This window comes from Plectropomus leopardus, chromosome 7 (assembly GCF_026936395.1).
Source record: "Plectropomus leopardus strain MGB_pleo_1.0 chromosome 7, ASM2693639v1, whole genome shotgun sequence".
Classification (NCBI taxonomy): Eukaryota; Metazoa; Chordata; class Actinopteri; order Perciformes; family Serranidae; genus Plectropomus; species Plectropomus leopardus.
The window spans coordinates 24,886,235-24,909,590 of NC_142182.1; the positions used below are offsets into that span (position 1 = coordinate 24,886,235).

The 23,356-nt window shown below is 38.9% G+C and overlaps 1 protein-coding gene across 1 annotated transcript in view; it reads left to right on the forward strand.

Annotated features, from left to right (window-relative positions):
• The first annotated feature begins 691 nt into the window (after positions 1–691).
• lingo1a (leucine rich repeat and Ig domain containing 1a) overlaps positions 692–23,356 on the forward strand; it is a 150,457-nt gene continuing 127,792 nt past the window's right edge. The window contains exon 1 of the mRNA XM_088080294.1: positions 692–1,088. The gene's annotated coding sequence lies outside the window, so the exon portion shown is untranslated. The remainder of the gene's footprint in view (positions 1,089–23,356) is intronic.

The window sequence follows — 23,356 nt, forward strand, 5'->3', positions numbered from 1 at the left end:
TTGGAGCTCTCAGAAAAAATTCCACAATTATTTGGACTCTCACCATGAACACAGATAATGCGACTCTGATTTGAAGGCAGCATTAGCATATATCAGATTGTGGTCATGACTAGCAATTAAGTTTATATCTGTATAAATGTGATAGCAGGAAGATGCTGATGAGACTTGGCGGTTGCAACAGTTAGATAAGGTGCTTTTATAGTTGTTTGCAAAGTTAGTTGCTATGCACCAAGTTGATATACAGTCCTATCCTGGGTGTGTTTAGATCTTGGCTTTCTGCCCAGCACATCAACCTCCTCCCTCTCTCATCTTTCTCAGCCATCTTCCCATCTTATTTATCTGTTCGGCTTTGCGCACAATGAAGGGACATTACTCAGCATTCGGATACACAAACACATCTGATTGTAACGGCTTCCGTGTTTTTCGCTTTCATCCCCTGCGTTTAGCTGCTCAACATCACCCGCAGTCTTTTCAGATAGAGATATGGTTAAAAATTATTTCATTAACTCCCACTGTCAGTGCGGATCGCACCGCAATTCAAATTGAGGGAGAAAAAGGGAGGGATGGAGAGACACTCTCCTCCCTTCTTCCTCCTCCCTCCCCTCTCTCAATCTCTCATCACATACTGCAGCTCCTCCTTCCACCTTGCCCTTCTCCGGATCCCCTCCCTTCCGCTGTCTCTCTCTTTCTCTCTGTCTCCATCCCTCCTTCATTCTCCCTCAATCTTTCAGCCTAGCTGAGACTAACAGAAGATACACCCTCCCTGTGTGTGTGTGTGTGTGTGTATGTGTGTGGCTTGCTGTATGAACCGCATGTGTCAGTGTGTGTACACGTGTGGCTTCGTAGCTGACGGGAAGGACTCATGAAGTGCTCTGGACTTGGATATCAGATCCTTCTCCTTATGCATATTTACCACATTTTTTTCATTCTCAACACCCTAAAATCCTCCTGTTAAAGAATCTCATTTTCCTCCTCTCGGGGCAGCATCTCGATGGAATCTCCAATCCTTTCCCCAGTATCTTGGATTTAATGAGCAGCCACCGTGGAATGAAGCAAGCAATTTCTGGATTCCCTTCGTTACAGCTCTGGTAAGGATATCTCTCCCCTGTCTTCTCCTCACTCTCTTTCTGTATATCTGTCTCCTTTTCTTGCACTTCTTACCTGATTTACTTCTCATAACCTATTGACAGGTGCAAGCAGTACACATTATGGGATAGGGGGGCAGTTAAATGAAGCAGAGCAGGCTATTTAGGACATGGAGAGAGGGAGAAAATGAGGATAGGCTGGCAGGGGGGTGTGAGAGAGTGTGGGGACAGAAGCAGGGAACAGAAATGTGTGCCGACACCAGCAGTGTTGCTCATGCTCTCAGAGGCTGGAGGGAAAAATGCTCCACTTGGTACTTGCTATTGATCTGCTGTTATTTTCAGCTCCCATCCCTTAGAGACAACTTTGCATGGTCTACCTGACAGTGAGAGTATTGGATCTCGGCCGTTTGTGAATGCTGAAAGAAGGGGGCTTTGTCATAATAAGGATATAAATTCTGATTCTGTAGGTGGAAGTCCATTAGTAATGGCTACATTCACATTTTCATGTGTGCTGCTTCTGTTCCCAGCATTAGAATCTGTGAATTTGTGTGTGTGTTTAATGTGCTTATGTAGGTGTAATGCGACAAGGTGGGACTACCATTTTTGGATGCTTGTCTGCATACCTGCACATATTCTCATAGAGACCTCTACCTCAGCTGAAGTGGGGGGAGAGAAATTGCAGCTTCCCGCCATGTTGATTCATCTGATTACCTGATTGGGCCTTTTGACAGCAGCTCTGCCTTGTTGAGAGATCATCTGACACTGATTTGAGATGGCTGACTCGCAGATCACAGGGATGTGTGTACATTTAGTCTTACTGTGTTTGTTATCATCCTCATTCATAGGAATATATAACACTAATCACATATAGATGCCATGTTTACTTCACTTTTCTTGTCAGTTGGAAGCCTGAAGTAAAGTTGATGTTGCTATTTTGGTCCTCTCTGCATGCTGGATGAGCCTCTTTCCTTTTATCTTTACTGCTGTCTTGTTATTAATTCTCTGTTCATCTCTCTCTCTTGTATCTATGAACTCTACAGGGAGGGGAGTAAAGAGAGATTGTTAGATGGGAGAGGGTGAGAGATGTAGGAATACAAGAAAGAGTGAGGGGGAAGCTGGTAGTGGTACTGAAAGCAGTTTAGAGAATAGGAGAGAGGTGCTAGTGGAAGGTGAAGTAGTTAGAGAGCAAAGGAGGGAGGAAATAGCAATGGAAAGATTGATAGGAAGCCCGAGTCAAGAGGACGAAAGGGACAGAGAAGGAGTGTAACACTAACAAGCCTCAGAAAGAGCTTTTAAGCAGGCAAATGTCTTCTGAGGCTTTTGGTAGGGGTCAGTTTACATACACATCCACACTCTCCAATGAAAAACATGCACCTCACACATGCCTGGCTGCATTTCCTGTAAAGGGCATCAATATTTATCACATTTCCTATTTCAGAGAAGAAACCATGATAACACCAGAGGATGGAACAATAATAAAAGATAAATCAAATTACCCCACCTTGGATAGACCCTCTCCTTCTGTTTCATTTATAATTCCTTTGCAGCACTTAGGCAAGGTCGACTGATGCTCTGTTGCATATTGAAATACAGGTGCAGCCACGGTGGTTCATGTTGCAGAGCTTTTGGCACATTGGCAATGTTAATTGTGAAACATATATTCATGCAGATTGGATTTATGAATAGTACTGAAAGGTATTTGTCTCATTAGCGTTTGACATATCTAGTTGTTGCTTTTTTGTCTTAATTCTTAACTGGTGTCCACAGCCAAGCTGCAAATGAATAATGTAATATCAGTCCACATTTAAGGGTTTTTGAAAAAAAACATGGATCTGATTTTGTATAGTGGAGCCTTTATGGGGCTTTTAGTGCAGATGAAAGATGGAATCTAGAGGATATCCCAGTATGCATCACTATTAAATTCAGAGCTTAACCAGAGGTATTCTGCTAATTGATTGGTTTATTTGGTAATTATTAAGTGATCTTTCCCTCTCAGTCTCCCCCGACACACGCACGCACGCACGCACGCACGCACGCACGCACGCACGCACACACAGGAAGTGCCTCAGTGTGGCTAAGCAGGAGTCATTTTTATCCTACTCGGCTGCAGTAAAAGCTTGCCATGCAGTGGGTGACTTGCATCCGAGAGTGACTCACAGTGCCCATGAATGCTCCTCCACCCACAGCCAGCAACCATTGATACTGTCCATCGCAAAATGAGAAGTTAACAACTCATTTTTCCCCAACCTCCGAGGCAATTATTCTCAAGGCCGTTACAGCAAATGATGGTTATTACCGATGTGGTTTCATGATTTACCATGATGCATGAAATGAAGTTGGCAAATTTGTCACAGCAATTCAAAGCTAATGGTGTCCGTAGTGGTGGGCTAGCATTGTTAAGTTTTGTGGGTATGAGCTTTTCATCCCTGTGTAGTCTGTTGCCAGGCACAATTTAACACATAGCTGATGTAAAAAATCTTTGCGGATCTGTTTTGATCCCAGTAGTAATACCCAGTCAAAACACTATATAATCAAGGTTTTATCCCTAAATGTAAAATCCAATAGCTCTTGCTATGATGGTTAACAGTAAATTCAATTAAACAAGCTCCAATACACCCTGGATAATGACTATCTACAACCTAAAAGGGGTGATACATTAGCAAATCGCCACTAATGAATCCAAAACCCAGACAAATTTACCTTTTTCTTCACAATTTGCAGCTAATAAGTCCAAGATAATTATTTCTTAATTGAATAACATTGAAGTCTTATTCTGCCTGAGAATGAGGAAGACACAAATGTGACCACTTCATACTTCCCATTTAATCTAGGTCAGTACAGTGTCCTATACTGCAATTATCTCAAATGAAGATCTTTGTTAGGTGGACATCAAAGTAACCTTAATTAAAACTGATTGTTTTCAAATAAAATATATTGTTAATAATTCTGGGCCTCTGGTGAAGTGTATTATCAAAACATCACAATTCCATAACGGCACATCAGTCATGGGCTTGTTCTGATGGCTGAGTGTCTCTACTGACATGTGACAAAATGTCATGCATTATTTGATATATGTAATGCCATTGCAACAAAGACTCAGCAGTAAGGCTGGTTAGACAATATTATGAGCCGTTAATATACTGTTATGAATCCCTATTATCAACAGCAAGCAGGGAGATGCAACAGTCATATTTTTACCAATGAAGCTGATACAATGGAGGACCAAGAACAGAAACCTGAGGAACTCCTTCACGGACTATTCTCAGATAAAATACAATCAGCCTGAATAACTACAGTCTGGCTAAAAAGCAAGCAAGACAATAAACAACAACAACAACAACAACAACAACAACAACAACAACAACAACAACAACAACAACAACAACTATATTTAAAGATGTTTAATCAAAATAATTCAAAGAATTTACTAAACTAAAAGATAAGACTGGATAACTTACTAACTGCAAGCAGAACACGGTATGCTTTTCCCCAGATTGATTGCTGAAAATAAAATTACTCTATGTAATATGTAATACATTTACCAGCTTGGGATTTCAGTTGGCTGAGAATAAAATGATCAATCTCCAATCATTCTGCAACGTAACTTTTCCTCCTTTTAATAAACATAAATTAAAGGCAGTCTTGCACATCACAGAATTGTCATTTTATCCAACAGTAGAAAGGAAGAGTCTCAAAATTAGTTATTAAATCTGCTACAGATTTTAACGTGTTATCTTATTTTGAATCTGCAACTTACTCCACACTCTTACATTCTCATGCACTCATATTTGGGATTTGTCAAATGTAGCTGTACTCTGCAGTTGGGGGTTAAGGACATTACTCAGCAGTTGTTCATGTAGGATGAGAGCGCAATAGTTGTTCACTTCCCCTGCCTAGTTTTTTCCGGCCGGGTGAGCGAATCTAAATGGTATAAATTGGAAATTGTATAAATTATTCAGTGATGGCTTTTATCTTCTGTATTTGGAGGCATTACCAGGCCAACACAATAGTGATTCTTGTATGTTACAGTCTCAGGAAAGGATTCAACCCTCTCTGACCTTTTGTGCATTGTGTTGTTCTACAAAATCATATCAAATTCCTCCTCTGGTGCCCTAGTCTTCATTTGGGATTATTTCAAAGAGCAAATCAAATGTTATTCATACTTTTGGTCTTGGTCTTCATGATATAACAGGTCAAAGGATTATGAATCTGCAGTCACTTGTTTATCTGTTCATTTCTACATTTAAAATAAACCAGTGGCTAAACTGCTAGATAATTTGTTTGGTCATCCATGTGACGTGCAAAATCTCTGACGCCACTGATTAGATAAGGGGAGAATTTAGGGAAATGAAGGCATTTGCCACTGCACTGCAGCATTTTCAGAATTACAATGAGTGGCCCAAGAGGAGCACTACAGTAACAAGGGAACATATTAGTTACTGATTGGCCAATGTGGGCCTTACATTATTTATGAGGGAAGACATATTTGATGTTATCGCTGACTCGATGAAACAGATTCGACCAACCTCAAACTTTTTCTTTTTTTAGCTTGACATGATGCGGTAGATTAGAAATAGACAAAAAGTTGCTCGCCTTGCTGACCCAATCATCCATTCTGTAGTATTTGAGGATTTACAATGACAGTTTGCTGTGAAAGCAGACACAGGCGAAAGAAAACGCTTGTCAGAATTTAGAATGTTCGCTTGTATTGAACAATCTGAGAACTGCAACCTGGTCAAGCCTGTTTACAAATGTGGCATGAGGATTAGGTTTAATCTATTTCTGAACTGTCTGATTTAATCTCTCCTCAATGAAGCCTGGCCTCTTTCATTCATCTTAATGCGGAAAGCATTTCTCTGAGTGCACTCTGATTAACTTGAACAATATCAACATGATCTCATCCCTACTTGTCATACTTTGCCACTTACTAAAATGCAGCTGAAGTTAGCCTTTTGCATTGAATCTTGACATAGAAGGGTGGTTGGTTAGGTTAGGTCAACAAAACAAAACGACTTTGTTAAGGATAAGGAAAGATTGCAGATGTTGCCACAATACACCCAACTTTGAACGGCACAATCATCGTAACTTATGTTGTTAATTGGTCTAGGACACCACTCCCATGGGTAAAAAGCCCAATGTTCATTGGACCCATCCACCTCCCCTCCTGCCCACTCTGAGGAGACTTTCACTCTCTTCAAACCAGTCAGGTGCTCTTAGCATCTATTAATAATATGGATTGATGGAAAGAGGAGTTCGCGGAAAGCCCCATGTATCTCATACAGATACTTAATGGTACCGGCGTCATTATAGTGACGCTGGGGGCACTGCCAAAGTGGCATATAATAACGCTCTGAGAGTATACTTCCTAACTCTAGTTACACCTCCAAAATAAAAGCACATGAGCTAACACTGCTCCTGTTCTTTGGAATCATGCAGGGGAGAGAAAAAAATCAGCTCTCTTCCATCAGTTTTAGACACCAAACCACAGCCAGGTGAAACTTCTTCCAACAGAAAGTGTACTGAGTAGGGAGTGATGAATGTATGCAATGAGGAGTGAGACACCTGAAGAGAAGCTCAGAATTTGGTGCAGCTCTACTCAGAATTATATATATTTCTTTCTGCCTAATCCCATAGAGCTGGCCATACTATGTTTAATCACCGTTCAATCTCAAGTGACAAAGTCCCTGGCATTTTGTCCCACCTGTTAGTTTTGTTGAAATTGTTTGTGTGCCAGTCCGTTACTGACAGCCGAATGAAAGGACAAACAATACTTCTGAGTTGAAGCTCCACAGATTCCCTTTGATTGCTGGCACACCTAGCGAGCCGCCTACTGAAATTGAGGGGGAGGTCAGATTGGAGAAATCCCAAATGTTCATCCAGATGCTCTTGGGTTGTTTTTTTTTCTCATTGGATGTGAGTAAAGAGATTGTGTGGGGTTTTTAGCTGCTAGCTCAATATTTAAAGCTGTAGCTCAATATAAATAGAAGTGCTGCTTGATATTTATGGTAAATCTGTATTTTCCTCGAGGTGTCTAAAAGCAACAAAACAGACAGTTTACTACACTGGGGTTAACTTCCTGCTCTGCTGCAAATACACTGAAATAGCTTTGTCCAAGAGATGACAGTTAACACACATTTTATCTTAATTTAATTCCTCCACTATGATGCACAGTTCAGCCTGCCATGAATTTGAATTAGTCAGAAAGCGTGGGACAAAACGTCAGGGGCAATTTCTCAGATCTGTTTTTGCATGTGAGTCCCGCTGATTTTCACACCTGTTAGACAATTCAGTGTGCCACTTGATTCCGTATCAATATGTGGTTCAGGATGTTTTTCACAGTCCCCAAAGGTTATCTATTTTAGACAATATGTGGGCCTTAATGTGTGAAGAAAACTGAGACCATCTGCATGTAGCATCCATGAGTGTACAGCCTTTGAAAACTGAAAAAGTCAGTGAGTCAGCATGGCGATGACTTACAAACACGCATTATTAGAATATTGCATTCTTGGCTGGCTATCATCACTTTTCAATCTTGAAATCGGTTGTACCCCCTCCCCTCATGCAACATGCACCACACACACACACACACACACACACACATACACACACACACACAGTTGGAGGTAAATTAAAAATAATAATACATTTATTCGAGACCTCTCCCTCGGCCCCCAGCATGTTTGTTACTCCGATGCCCCAGAACACACGCTCCTTACAAATCCCGCTTCGTGACTAATATTTCCAAAGCTGTTACACTCACAGCTTGCTTTGAAACATGCTAAAACAAGATATAATTAAACCATGAAAATAGTATTTATTTGTTTTAGATTAATTTCAGGCTCAAAAGAGCTAGTCTATTACATAAGCACAGCTGGGTGAGAGGTGCCTCTTCCACGAACATCGCTCCTGGATCATTTCCCAGTCCTGACTGTACTGAAGTCTCCACTATGATCAGCGTCAGTTGAGAGTGAAAACACGGGCTAAAGCAAGCTGCCAATAATTCTAATTATCATGGATGATGCACCCAGAGCTCTATTTTTGGATCTACCCAGCAGGAGAAAGCAAGGGACATAACTTGCATGAAAAATAAAGTCAAGCAGTGTTTATTTTTTGATGTAACGTGTCAAGGCCAGGTCATGATCAAAATTGGCAGCACAATGAACTGATGAAAATTAGAATCAGCATCACTTGTTCAGCACTCAGCCCAATGAGGGTCCAAGGAAATTACATGGTTAATTGGATGGCTTTTAAAATTACACATAGGAGTGTGATTGCTGTGTGTAACAGGAAGAGGGATGTGTGTTTCATTTTCATGGTCAAATGAGCCTGTGCATCAGCTTGTTAGTAAGCAGCTGAGCTTGTAGTGTGGGACATACTGTAAAAAAGGAAAGAAAACAAGGCAGCTGACAGAGGAAGCCTTATCATAGTATACTCCAACCAAGTGGAAAGTGGCCTCTGCAAAAGTTTATTTTTGAAACCAGGTTATGTCACTAAGATATCTGTCCTTATATGCAACCATTATCAAAGTATCCCAAAGTTCATTAAAACATTCTGAGGGTTTAAAAATCACTCTGCACTGCTATAAAAGAATAACAATAAAATAACCTGACCACCCGTAAAATAATACATTCTATTCACAAAAGAACTCAAGCTGATATTCAGCCAAAAAAAAAAAAAAAGCCGCTGGCCTGAATAACTGTCACTGCGTATATGCATTTTAACAGGTTTCAGGCAGTCCAGAGTTTTTGTGATAGAAAACGCTTCTAGTCTTTTTCTGACGAGGTCTCTGTCATCATTAGTATTCTGGTCAGTGCCATGCACTCTCGTCTTTGTGGCCATTTCCCATCTGAAATTATTTTTGTGCTTTTTTGTACATGGCAGTCTCTTTCAGTAAAATACTGTCCAGGTTTAAATAAATAAACAAAACATCCTTAATGTTAATCAATGCTAATGAGCACATTCTAAGAGGGCACTCTTTAAGAGTCAAGGAAAAAGAACAAGGGCTCTGGGCTTGTGCTGGTTCATTTGCTGAATGCTGCTGATTATTCAGCAAAATTTATCATCCTTTTGCATATAATCATACTGGAGTAGGGCAGTGGACATCATGACTGTGTGAAATATGGTAAAATGTTCTTTACAAAATTACAGATCAAATGGATTCAGAATACATTGTATATACTGCGCATTTTGCGTGCTTTTTAGAGCATCTACTTTCATGACATTAGATTTGGGACCCCACGTGTCAGTGAGACTCAGTGAGACTGATGTATAATTGTTCTACTGAATAAGGGACCGGTTATATATCAGCTTTTGTATAATGGGAATTATGATTTCCCTCCAGTTCCTGAACATAGCACAATAATATGCCATACTCAAATTAATAATTTGACAAAAAAAGTCTCCAATTTCTGATGTGAGAATTTTGGCATCTGGTAACTTGGACTGGCCACAAAGGGTTGGGAAACCTAGTTATAATATCTGTTGTTTGCTAATATGGCTTCATGAGTGTTCAGTTCACCAATAATGTTGTACAGTGAAGCATTGAGGCCAACTATTGGAGTAGAGCTGACTAAAGGAATACACTATGTCATGTCTTTTATTGACACAATCTGTCAGTCAGATTTAACTCCTTTTGTGTTGTGCCTCTATCATCCTTTGTCATTTATAACCATTGCGTCAGGACAAAATAAAGCTTCAAATGTTGTTATGTCACTTGCTTAGCATAAATTGGGATTTATTTAAAGATAAGAATTGATTGACAAAATAAAAATGTATGTAAACTCTAACCTTTGCATTAGGGGAAAACTGGAGATTAAAAATATAAGCTAACTCAAATCTCACATCAAACTCAATATTTCATCAGTGCTGTCTCACTATCCCCTCTCTGGAGTGCAGAGAAGAGGGCTGGACTGTTTTCTACTGACACTTGTGATCAGCTGTTGAAAAGCAAGGATGATGTCAGGATGTGGCAGTATTCAGGAAAATCTTTAGACCTAAAACCATAGCCAGGCTATCTATGAAAATGATTATGAAATCCAAGAAAACATCAAATAGCCTTATAAACTAATAACTACTAACTAATAAATTACCTCAAGCTCTGCAGCAAGCTCAAGATTTGCAGCAAGCAAAATATGGCAGGGACGCACAATAAATACTCTATTGTAAACAATATTTAGGATATAATAGATATGTTATAAATGATCTGATCATGATAAATGATTAAATACGCATCAAGGGCTTCTGCAATGCTTGTCAAGTCTAAACAGAGAGGGAGCAGACACAGAGAGACAGAAAGGCACACAGACACACACACATGCAGACACATAGCCAAAGACACACAAGCAAGCCAGGACAGAGAGACCAGGACAGAGAGACAAGGACAGAGCTCTTTTCCTGATAAGAAAGGAGCAGAAAAGGAGAATCCATGCAGACCAGGGTGGAGAAATGCGCTCCTGGTGTGAACGCCCAGGTGTCTGTCGCCCAGCTGCGTAAGGATTTATCACATATTCACATCACATTGCTTCTATGTCCAGTGTAAAACCCATTTTGACACTGAATTTGGTCACCCTACAGCAAAGCCTAAATTCAACCAAAAACAGCGCGGGTGGCCAGGTGGGTTTGTAGGTACGAGGAATTCTCCACAATGCTTTAGAAACTACAATGTTTTTCAGTGATTTGTTGTTTTCACTCATACAACTCATGACAATGTTTTCTACTGTGAATTGTGTCTCCTTTTTTGAGAATGGTTTCTTTTTCATCCATGACCACGTACCTGAATGGTTTTGGAAAAGTTTCAGTTGTTTGGAGCCTCTACATGCCAATAGTCCTCCTACACAGGTGTGTTCACTCACTGTGCACGATTACATCTCTTTACAGGACTCTGTGGGTGTGCAAAGGCATGCATGTTAAACTTCTCCTTTACTCTCCTATTAGTTTTGTTGCACCTGTTGGGTCACGATAGCTTACACCTTACATCAGTGTTATTAGCATGGACTCTGTTGATGTTATCTGATTTCAATCACAGCAGAGCTTAGTTTTAACCTGAGCAGAAGGATAATTACCCATGGTAAAAAAAAAAAAAAACACCTGTGTCCAGCATGTAGAGCTTTAAACCTTAACTTCTTTTTTGTTCAGTTGGTCAGGCATCACTTCATAGCAGCCATTCTCATCTGCCTAATTCTTTTTCAGAAATATTGGCTTTAACTCTGTGAAACTTGGGCTTCAGAGATGTTTCACCAGTATACATCACATTTGCCTTATCCACTTGATAATAATTTCTAATACCAGACACCCTACGGGAGACTGCAACAGAAATTTCATGACAGACAGTCTAGGCTAGTCTGTCATATCCTCCTCCCTGGTTGAGATTTCACAACTGAGTTTTTTTTTTTCCCCTTTGGAGGAGACCCACGGGAGGTTTGCCTGATAGTTTATGCAGTCTGTAGTTGGTACTCACTAAGCTAAAATTAGGGTATATCTATGCAGTTTGTAGTTGGTGGGCACCAACTAAAACTAGGCTTTCCTCAACAATCTTGTTTACACGCAGTACATATATGTGTATGCATGTGCGCATACACTCGACTGCTCTGAATATTTAATAAGTTTCATATATGTATTCATGGAAACGGCTATTTAAAAAATAAAGCTTTCAGGTAAAGCACAGCTTTCTATGTATAACCCCAGGCAAAATTTATGGAATCACCAGTCTTGGAGGATGTTCATTCAGTTGTTTAATTTTGTAGAAAAAAAGCCGATCACAGACCTGCCATTTCTTTTAGTGTTTCTTAAAGCCAGAAAGTTGCCATTACATGACTTTAGTTTTGTGGCATGTCTGTGACTCACTTTTTTTCCGACAAAATTAAACAACTGATTGAACATCCTCCAAGACTGGTGATTCCATAATTTTTGCCAGGGGTTGTTATTGCACATAAAGCTGTTTGGCTGTGTATAATTGCACATGTCAGTAGCATGTGTTGTTTGCGAATGACTGTCAACACCACCTGGTACGAGCGATCTACGTAGCATTACATTAACTCTGCATTGCTACTCATCACCTGCTCCATCAGGGGAGTAAATGCTGTCAGGAGCCGAGAGAGAAGATTATAATGGAAGAGGTTCAGGTAGTGTAGGAGAGGGCTCCCTGTAGCAGCAGTCTTCAGCTATAATGACCTTAAGTGGGCCAGGCTCAGGTGAGCTTTCCACACTTAAGCCAAATTGGAGAGGACTGTCGGAGCAGAAGTCAAAGTGGCATTGGTGAGCTCATGATCTGTCTGTGAAGGGGTTTGGGAAAGTTTCAAATTGAGCAGAGCTTCCTTTGGTTCATCAATGAATTACAGAACTTATGGGAATTTAAAGAAATATACGAGGGATTCCTTTGGGGGGCATAATTTGCAGGTGAATAATGGTAATAAATCACAATATACTGCATTAAATGTTACCACAATACTAGGCATATTGCAAAACCTTTAAAATCACTATAATGTTGTACTGACATTAGTTTCATGATATTATTTTATCATATAGCCTCTGATGATTTCGTACATGTAAGGAGTGTAATATTATCACTGAAATTTTATTAGTAGTTCATTACACTTATCATTACTGGGTAAAGTAATATTATTACTGTAACATTAGCTACTAGAAATGTATTACTGCCCAACACTGCTAAAAAGTGTGATATTTTCATAGCTGCACTGTCACTGTTAGGGATTTCATTCCCCCTGGGGTTACCTACAGTAGATTAAACATGTATTCACCCACGCTGTAATGTGCTTTGGAAAGGACCATCCACCACGTTGCTTAAATGGCATACAGTGTGCCGTGATTACACTCGAGGTCAAGCCACTAATGATGATGATGTAGTGTTAATATGATTGAGGCCACAGTCTAATTGAAGCTGATGAGATGGGTTTGTGTATTCCCGCTGTGAGAATTCAAACACTTTGAGTTTATCTCTTTATGAGCACACTGCACATTTGATTGAAATGAATATATATTGAAAGCAAAACTTCCATTGAATTGATGCCATTAAACAACCCTATAGAGTTGATGTGGAGGAAGGGCCACAGCATATTGGTATTCTGTGAGGCTACCTGCTCAGTTCTCTAAACCAAAGCCGACATTTAATTTGCAACCAAAATGAGGTGAACTTTGTGTGAAGCGGGTCATTTTACTGCTGTAATCGAAGTGCCCCCTCTTTGCTCTTAATCTGGCTCTCACTGTATGGGAGGACACAGCCATGGATTGGTGTGTGTGTGTGTCTGTGCGTGTGTGTGTGTGCTTGTGTGTATGTGTGTGTGGGAGAGAGTGTGAGAAAAAGAGTAAGTATAACCTTTTATAATTTCAGCGGTATCATAAAATATGCATAACATATTCCTTTTTCTTTTTTTTTGGTCACTTTTATCCAAAGTGTCTCACAGTAATGTAAGTGAATACTTCAAATAAGGTATCACTGAGAATCCAGGCCTTTAAAGACAGCTTGAAGCCACATTTGGAGAGTGTCTTACTTCAGTTCCATACTTCCAGTTCAAAGTGAATGTTGTGGCGAGACATAATGTGTGGAAAAATGTTACAACATGAGCAGAAAGTGAACGAAACCCTCAAGGAGTAGACAGAAGAGGGGAGAGGAAAATGTGTCCCTTGATGGGGCAGCTCATGTCACTTTGAAAGTGGTGAAGCTGCAGTGTTTATGATTGTGGATGTCACCTTTAAGTGATTGGCGTGAAAATATATGAAAAAACAGCTTTGCTGTGTTTAATGGCTCTTTTATGTCCTATGCACATTGACTTATCTGTTCCTCGACTTTGTTTTAAGCCTGCAGTTACCGGCAAGAGTCTATAGAAAAGATTATCTCAGATTCCTAAAATTGTGATATCATCATCCTCAAAACCAGCTATGTACTCCAAAAGTATTTTCTGTTTGCAGCCAGAAACTGGTTGAAAATTGATTTCCAGAGATTCCTCCTGGGTATATATATTTTTTCCTGTGGCCAGTTCCTGCCAACTGCTGACTTCTTCCAGGCCAGGCTAATAAATTAATCTTTGTGACACATTTCCACTGAGCACGCTGGCTTTAGTTTCATGGGTTTATTAAAAATGATACAAAGAATTAACACATAAAAATGCACAAAACATGATGAACATTTTCTAAATGATGCCAGAGAATGACCTTGAGCCCACTCTCCTAGATGTTTATTAATAAATAATATGAAACAGAAAATGCATTTTAGGGAAGCGTAATGCAGAGAAAACTTGGTTTTCTATTGATGTAATAAATACATTTAGCTATTAAACATCAGCAAAATGTTCACCAGAAACATATATGATTTGTTTTGTACATTTGCTGTGAAAATGGAAGTTAATTTTGGAAAGATGCAATGCAAGTAAGGAGTGTAGTTGTTCATGGATTCCCTGAGTCCCAAAAACTGACGCGGGGGAGAGGTAACCTACGGCATCATCAGCCGCTTTTACGCAGAGATCGCACTGTAGGGCTGCAACAAAATCCCACTTTATACCAGCCCTGCACTTTGACACGAAACTAAACGATGGTGGCATCATTCTGCTCCAGTGTGTGATTATGCACTGCATGGTGGCATCCCACAATGAAAAAGGGGCATGCTGGGCGTGACATGTAACACAGCAGTGTTGGCTGCCAGTGTGACATAATGCATGCATCGGTAGTGCTCTCGAAACAAAAGCAATGACATAACATGTCAATCACAATTATTTACCATCCATGTTATATGGCGACTGATCTCATCCACTGCTGGGATGTTAAGGAGCTCCAGAATCTCATTGTTTTCTCAGTTTGTGGACATTTATAGCTGCTGCTCTTTTTTGTATTAGCTGCTATGCTAACAGCTGCTTTTTACATCTCCCACGGTGGGTCTCACAGATAAACACATCGTCAAAAGATCACACCCGTGCTGCCCATGGTCACGTCTTTCCGGCTTTACATTTTACACAGTGAACGATGGCACAGTCCCACTTACCCTGCTGGGCTCAGAGACAAGACCACTTTTGTCCCCCCTTTTAGAAATCAGATTTTATATACAAAATGGAAAAGAGGCATAACGGTGAAATATTTCCGCCTTGTAAATGCAGCTATAGTTTGACATGTAGGGCCACTGATTTAGCATTGATATTTGATGCGGTCCACTCATACTTACTATAAAATCACTTTTCAATCATTTTGGTCTTATTTTAGTTGGTATAATGAAGTACAGTTTTTAATGTAATAGTAATTATGCTTCCCAGAAACCCAAAAAAATGCTGCACATCTTGCAGGCTTTTAACACAGGTGGAATTGTTGGCACTTTTGCATCTGAACTACAAGACAGTCAATTGTGACCTTTAAGCCAGATTACGTTGTATAAATGTTGCTACACAGAAGTATTCTTCCTGACAGCTGTTATGTTAAAGCAGAGGTATACAATCGCTCCATGATGGCTGCACCTTTCCTCTCCAAGGAAACATATATATCAGTTTGAAGTGTTCATACCACTGAAACCTTTGATCTCTACGTGCAGCACCTATTCCAGTCTATAAATAGAGTCTGATTATCGCTGCAGTAGAAAGACATTTACAGACATGCACTTGACATGCTGTGATCTGTATGTGCATATTGTACTTCTATCTGGAGTTTCTGATAAGATAGAGTCTTTGTCATTACAGCTTTACTTGAACGGATTTTAACGCCCCGGCATATTATGTGTGCATGTTTTATAGTCACGATGCAGGCCTGCTGATAAAATACACATGTATATCATGGGTATTTTTTCATATCATTCTATTTATATGCTCTTTATAAAAATGTATTCCTAATCATCTTCCCTTTGTCATAAATAAGATTACAGACTTCTCTCTTTTGGTTAAACATATTCAGATACCTTTTATTTTAGTAGTTCTACTGCTTTAGGTTTGTGTGTGTGTGTGTGTGTGTGTGTTTCTTAAAACCATGCACCTTACAAGTTAGGAATTAATGTTTTCAAGACTAAGGTCAATGCTACTTTTTCTTAGTGGCTGACAAGCTGACTTATTTTCATTTCCTTTAAGCTAATATGTTGTGTTAGAGTTGTTTATGACCAGATGTCCCCATGGGATTCAATAAAGTGCTATCCTATCTCAGTGTACATTAGTCAGTATAACCTTCTCCATTCTTCACTGCTTTTCCTGCCTTTATCCGGCGACTGTTTGCAGCTGCAGTGGCCCAATTTCCAGGCACAAATCATAAAAGTTTCATGTCATGTCACTGTTGCTGCAAACAGATGGACCATCCTCGACCATGGGGAACCAGTTTAGCACATCACCAGTGTTTGCCCTGGTCGGTGTACATTTTGTTGCTGAACTTTTCAGGACCTATCTCAAACACATCTCACTAATTATGGTCATGTTTCATAATTTTCACATATTTTTGACATATCTGTGACACAAAATTAGATGTGAATTGTTAGACAGAGCTTTGATATAACTGAAAAACTTTTCCAACTTAAGTTTGCTGTATGTGTTGCTACTGGTAATTGCTCCCATCAGTTGTACTTGAAGATGCATCCCATTAAAAAATAGCTACTAAAAGATTGTCATCTTAGAGAGCCGTTTGCACGAACAAATGTTTAAGTGCAATTAAAATATGTTCTGATTCAGTCTGAAATTAGTTTGCCTGTCCCACTGTCACTCTTTAATTTAATTCAACACTGCAAAATCCTGTTCCTGCAAAGTCACAGATTTTTAGATATGCCACCAAATGTATGTTATTTATGTAGGATTCTTCTCACAGGGATTTTAATTATACTGACGTTTACATCTGCTTTTGGACGTAAACCATTATGTCAACAATTAGGGCTGTCAGGGCTGTCTTCTGGCTTTCTGGGGTTCAGATGAAACATTTGATAAATGATATAGCAGCCACAAATCCTGAAATATGAGCTATAATGACAGTCAGGTGAAGAATCATAACACCTAGATTCACTCAATACACATTTGAGTGACATGTAGAGCAAATCTAACAAGCACCGCAACTGAACTTTCATACTGTGATAGCGATCATACTACAGGTGATAGACTTCCTGTTAAGCTTTAGCAGGTCTAACAAGTAAGATTATATTACTCTTTAATTTAACAGTGATCTTACGGCAGCAAGGCTGGTAAACCCACGTGTAACTAAATACATATGTGTGATTCAAACACAGTGAATAGATGATAATGTGGATGACTAATGGGATTAGTCATCAAATGCCAGTGGTCGTGCATTACATTTGCACTGCCAAATCAATGACATTTTTGAAGAGGGCCAAGTATGTTCCTTCGAATACGTTCCCATCCCAAGTCCGCACATATTGCTTCTTTGCAGTGGACTTGTGTATCTACATATTACGCTCACAGTATCCTTCTGTGTCCGCTACTTGCGGTCCAGAAAGCCAAAATCGTGATGTCAACACAAGCCTGTGGTGGTTATGTTCAGGCAGGAAAGCACTTAGCACAAGCATACATGCTAGCACTGATTAGGATTAGACCACAAAGTCACTGAAGGTTTGGTTTAGGCAAAAAAGTCACATGGTAAGGTATTGGAAAATCATCCGATTCCACCAAATTTACTTTAACCCCTTCCCCTTGACATACTTGGCGTAATTCTGTCATTATTCCTTGAATGGTCGAGATTAATTGTTTTACATTTACTCATGTACTTAACATCAGGATGTCTCCATTTTACTTATTTTTCTTAGTTGTTGGTAGTAAAACTATTTTTTTACATACATTGTGTTTTTCTTTCTTTTTTTGTATTAGTTTTCAAATTGACGCACTACATAGAATTTTGATTCACTATTAATAGTATTAACAACAGTGCTTTGTCAAACTGAGATTTTTCTGTGAGGTCAGTAATGGAGGTTTAGTTATGTTTCAATGCCCTCAGTCACATAGAACTCTGGTTCTCTCACGTTTCCCTTTATCAGCAGCCCCTAAGCCAGTCTTTAATATCCTGGTCATGCAGTTGTTTTGTGTTTAAGATAATGTTAAAGTAACAGCTGAAATGACATTTCTGAAGCCAAGCATAGTATTGTTTTTGTTTCTTTTATCCTTGACACTAAAATAGAATGCATGCAGCATTCAATTGCAAAACAGCTTGTTCACAGCGTGTGGTGGCTGGTAAAAGTGGCAAAAAGTCACATTCGAGCAGTGCACCAACTAAAATAAAAAAGTTAATACCATGATGTAAACTACTGCAAGAATGTTCTCATTGGCATTGTTGTAGCACTAACATCACATAACACTATGCCCCTGACTGTTATGGGGAGACTGGTTTTGGAAATCCTTTGCGCACTGATCTTTCTTCTAACAGTTTGGAAAGCAGAGAACTCAAGTGTCTAGCAAAGTACTCCCTGATTAAAGTCATACCAACACCTTTAAAACAAACTCAGTTTTACATGTTGTTCATGTAACATTTTGCTCTTTGTGGGAGGCACTTTTGTCTCCCACTGGGATTTCTACCCTGGTCCTGTTAGACGCTCCTCCTCAGTTTTTGTGTATGCCTGTGTGCCACAGGGAGTTGTTAAGTCTGTCACTGTAGACACTATTGAGGGAGGCTATTTATTTTCAGTACTTATTAAATGTAGCCCTGTTGTTTGTGGGGAATTAGCACAGTATGCCATAATTACATAGTTGCAGGTTTAGACATTAGCAGAAAGTGATATACAGGCCACTGTAAACATCCAGAACTTTTTACCCTTTTGTTTCTGTTCCTTTTTTGTATTTTTCTTTTGTTTCCTGACATCAAGCCTCAGACACACTGCCTACTTACGCAATCATTTGTGGTGCATTAATTAGCATTTATTTACCTTTTGTGCTTTTGCAATTATTTTCCCGTAAAATTCAGTAATGCCTTATAATAACTCCATAATTAATAAATGGCAAATTGAGTTAATTACACTTAAGTCAATAGTTTGTTTTTTTTTACTTTTTATCACTAATGTTCTCTAATAATTAGTAATGCTATGATTTATGGTATTTTAACAGCTTATTGTTAAAAAGATTATAATATTTTATATATTTCATAATTGTTTTGTAAATAATCTAAAATATTATTGGATGGACACTTTAATATATGCATTTCACAATATTTGTTAACCATTTAACAGTTTTTAATAGTTTTGTTATAAGTTTACAAACCAATTTTTAACAATTAACAAATACTTAATACATTATATAAATATGTGCAACAATACCATTAAAATAATATAAATTATTGCATTATAAGTATTTAGTACTTTTCATTAATTTAAAAAAAATACTTCATTTTATTGTTTGTTAACAGTAAAAATCCTTATTAACTAAAGCTTAATTAACTATTAATGTGCAATTTATTAATGCTGCTTATTAACAAGTGTTACCTAAAATTAATATATGTGGCTAAGAGAGTAGATTACACTTTTTTTTGACTGCGTTGTTTTGCGTAATATTTGTAGAGACACTGTCACAGCTTTGGCATTTGCTGGAGCCAACATCAGAGAGTTCGATTTTCTGGGATTTTATGATATACGTTCTTCAAAGCTTTGTCATCTCGTACATTTGACAATAAAATTTCACTGTCATCAGTTGAGGTTATTAAGGTCCAAATTATGCAGCTTTTTTTCCTGAATGAAGTGTTCTAGTCATCTTCTCTGAAAGCAATTTTGCTTTTCTATTTATTTGCACTTGTTGATGGAACATAAGACCGAAACGGCAGTTGCTGCTCCAGCCTGCAATACTCACAGCCTGAAGTAGCACTAAACAATCTGTTACCTGTAAGTACATGATGGGACTAAAATAGCTGTGAGCGCCGAATAAAACTTGAAATGAGTTTAGGATGTTTTTAGCCGATGAAAGTGCTCTTCACATGTGTAATTAGGTATATGAATCTCCACTGGTGTGCGGCAGCAGAATACCCTCTCTCTCTCTGCAAGTATCTCACGATTTCAAAAATTAAAGTGAGAGAAGTCTATTCTGGCAGGACACGCAGATTCACTGAGTCTTTTGCAGCTGTGCCTCTCCAATTAGATCACACATTTGTATCCAAAAAATCGCTGTTTGTCTGCTCCACATAAACAACTAGGAAGAACAAAAAAAGACAAAAATATCTTCACAGCGTGTCAAAGGCAGACATCAGGCCCAATTCAAGCTTGAGTCATCTCGCACAGCAGAGACTGCATGAATGCACCCATGATCTTACTGCTTCTGCTGTATCCCTAAATGTATCTGTCTTAGGTGGTACTGTCAGTTCCTCAGTATCTCCTTTCGTCTTTGATCTGGAAACGGTTTACAATATCAATTTACCTGCTGTCCCAGTTTTTGCAGGAGTTGTTAACAGCTGCTTAAAACACTCACCAAAGCTGTTTTTATTGATGGTGGCACAGGTGTGTGCTAGTCATTGGGTAGAAGGGAGGTGCTTTATAAGCAATAAAAGAGCTGAAAAAATGGGTTCCTCTGACAGTCTGACAAAAGCAATATTTGTCTCATCAAAACAGCTGCATCCTGCTTGATCTGATGTGTTTAATGTGGATTGGAGAAGCTGAGGTTAAAAGTATTAGCTTAAATATTCAAAATAGCTCAGTAAAACATATTTGACTGAAATATCTCAAAAACTATGGGATGGATTGCCATGAAATTAGTCACATATAGTCATGGTCCCAAGAGAATTATTTTGGTAATTCCCTGACTTTTCCTCTAGTCCCATCATTGTGTCAAATGTTCAATGTTTATGACCAAAATACCTGCAAAACTAACCTTAACTAACTTTGTTTTTAGTGCTAATGAAAATATGCTATACTAAGATTGTGAGCAAAATATTACATCTTTGAAACATCATACTATCATCCATCTTTTACAGAAAGATTGCATACCTTGAATTAAAGGGAATGGAGCATTTTTTTTTTACCATAATGTACAGAGATAAAATTTAGAAAATATAGTTGAAGTTTGTTAAGTATATAAACAATTTAAGTTTTGCAATCTTTGTTTTAATGCATGTATAATCATAGATATTTACAAGCCTATTTTTGTTAAAACTTTACACTACGTCTCTTGACTTGTTTGGGTTATTATTTTAGTGAGTAATGGGCGAAAAGGAGTGTTGAACCAATGGGATGCAGACGTTATTGACCGGAAGAGACCACCACCCCTCACCACAGCTGCTGTTCAGTCCAGACTGTGATGATGAGTGATGCTGCTTTTTACCACCACTATGACCAACAGTCAGCCTCTGCTTACTTTGGTTTCACTCACTCTGCAACCATGGCGGGTTTCATAGTGCTTGCCTCTTATTTATTTATGTATTCCTACTATGCTCATCTACTACAGTGCACTCGACCATTTAGGAGCAGAGCTACCGCTACCGAGGCTAAATTGATTACTTTTTTATGCATTAAATGCACATCAGTGACCCCTATCTGATTATTGATTTATTGCCAGTGTGACCACGCTCTGCAGTATTTCCCCTTGTTATGCTCACAGGTGAGTTCTTGGGTGAATTATTAGGTGTGTAGCGGATGATGTCGTTGAGAAGATCTCATTGAAATTCATGGCTGTTCTGTTGGTTTGTTTATAGTGAAGTCCATCCCTCAGGCTGTGGCTACTTTGCTGACGCTGAAACATAAGTGATTACACAGAGCGCAGATATCAGATACTTTTTGATCTATACCTTGACCAAAGGCCCTTGACCTTAGAGAGAAAGTAAAATATGCTGAATAGATGGTTATTAATCAGTCCAAAATCGGAGTTTAAAAGGTCTGTCTAATTGGTGTTTTTGTTTGATATTAATTAAACATGAGGGGGAAATGGGTATGATGCACGAATTCCACTGGAAAAACAGCAATGACGCACTTAAAAACGCACACGTTAAGTGGTACAATCTCTGCTGGTAACGCAGCAATAACTCGCTAAAAACACACATGTTCAGTGGCAGAATCGTCACTGGAAACAGAGCGAAGACTTGCTAAAAAAAAAAAACATGTTTGGTGGTACACCACTGAAAACGAAGTGATGACTCACTAAGAAAATACCAGTTGTGTTGTTTCTTGGTCTTGAACAGTGGTCTGCAGCTTGGCGGCCATCTTAGCAAGGTGTCACACTATCTAACTATCTACCATCTCCTTCACCTCCTGATGACAAAGTCAGCTCATGTAATTTTAAACAAAACTACTTCACTTTAGTAACATAGAGTCTGGTGACTGGGCTGACATGTCTAACTTTTGTTTGCTCTTTACGGCTTGTTAGTTCAAGCTTCACTGTTGCTTGTGGATGTTGCAACTGAAAGTCTTTTCTTTGTGTAATTATTATTAGTGGGGCTAAATTAATCAGAATATTAAAAGTCCTAAGAAATAAACCTACATAATCTCCTGGGGAAAAGCACCCCTCAGAGGGAACTTTGACATGTGGACCAACAATGCTAATTACACAAAGCTGCACTGTAACAACAACCCCTAGAATTTCATCACTTTAGCGGTGGCAGTATGAGTCACTCTGATAATTGCTTTGCTGTCTAGTTAAAGTACATGTTAATATCATTTGGCAATGCAACCAGGTAAGCACATGTTGGCCACATTCTGGTATATTGCAGTTGCATTACCACCTAAATGATTGGCTGTTATTAAATATGTGTATTTGCACCAAAAAGATTGGATCCTATTCATCACCTGGTACTGTTTACTGCCAGTATTTGTTTCTGATGTTATGTCCTATGAATTGTATGTAAAGAGCAGCCTGTTGGGAAGATAATATCGATGCAGAGATGGAGGTTCCAATCAAAGTCACAAATCATTGTTGAAAGTTGCACAATCACTTTTGATTGGGTATTCCAGTGAGACATTTCAAAAGTGTTTGAACAACAACATTTGTAGTCGGTTTCAAAAGTTACCCATTTTGAAGTCACTTTCTATTTGGGCTTGATATTGATTGGTATCCTTCACTAAACAACTGCTCTAACCCTTCCAATCAGCTAGATGCGCAGTAATTGCTTAGTCATTTCTCTCCAGAATGTTTACACTCAGCAGGTTTCCTTCATTTCAATCAGGAGCGGCTGGCACGGTAATGCCTGCAAATCATCGTCCACCATTTTGATGGCTCCCCTCATTATATCAGATTCAGCAACAGAGTTGAAAAGCAACATGAACCACATTACTCACTTTTGGCATCGTTTTAGAAAAATTGCTTCAGAAGAGTTAACACAAAACGTGATATAAGAACAAAATGACACATTTAGTCACCAGTGTTAAGCCTGGGTCCTTGTTTGATGTCAGTCCAAAT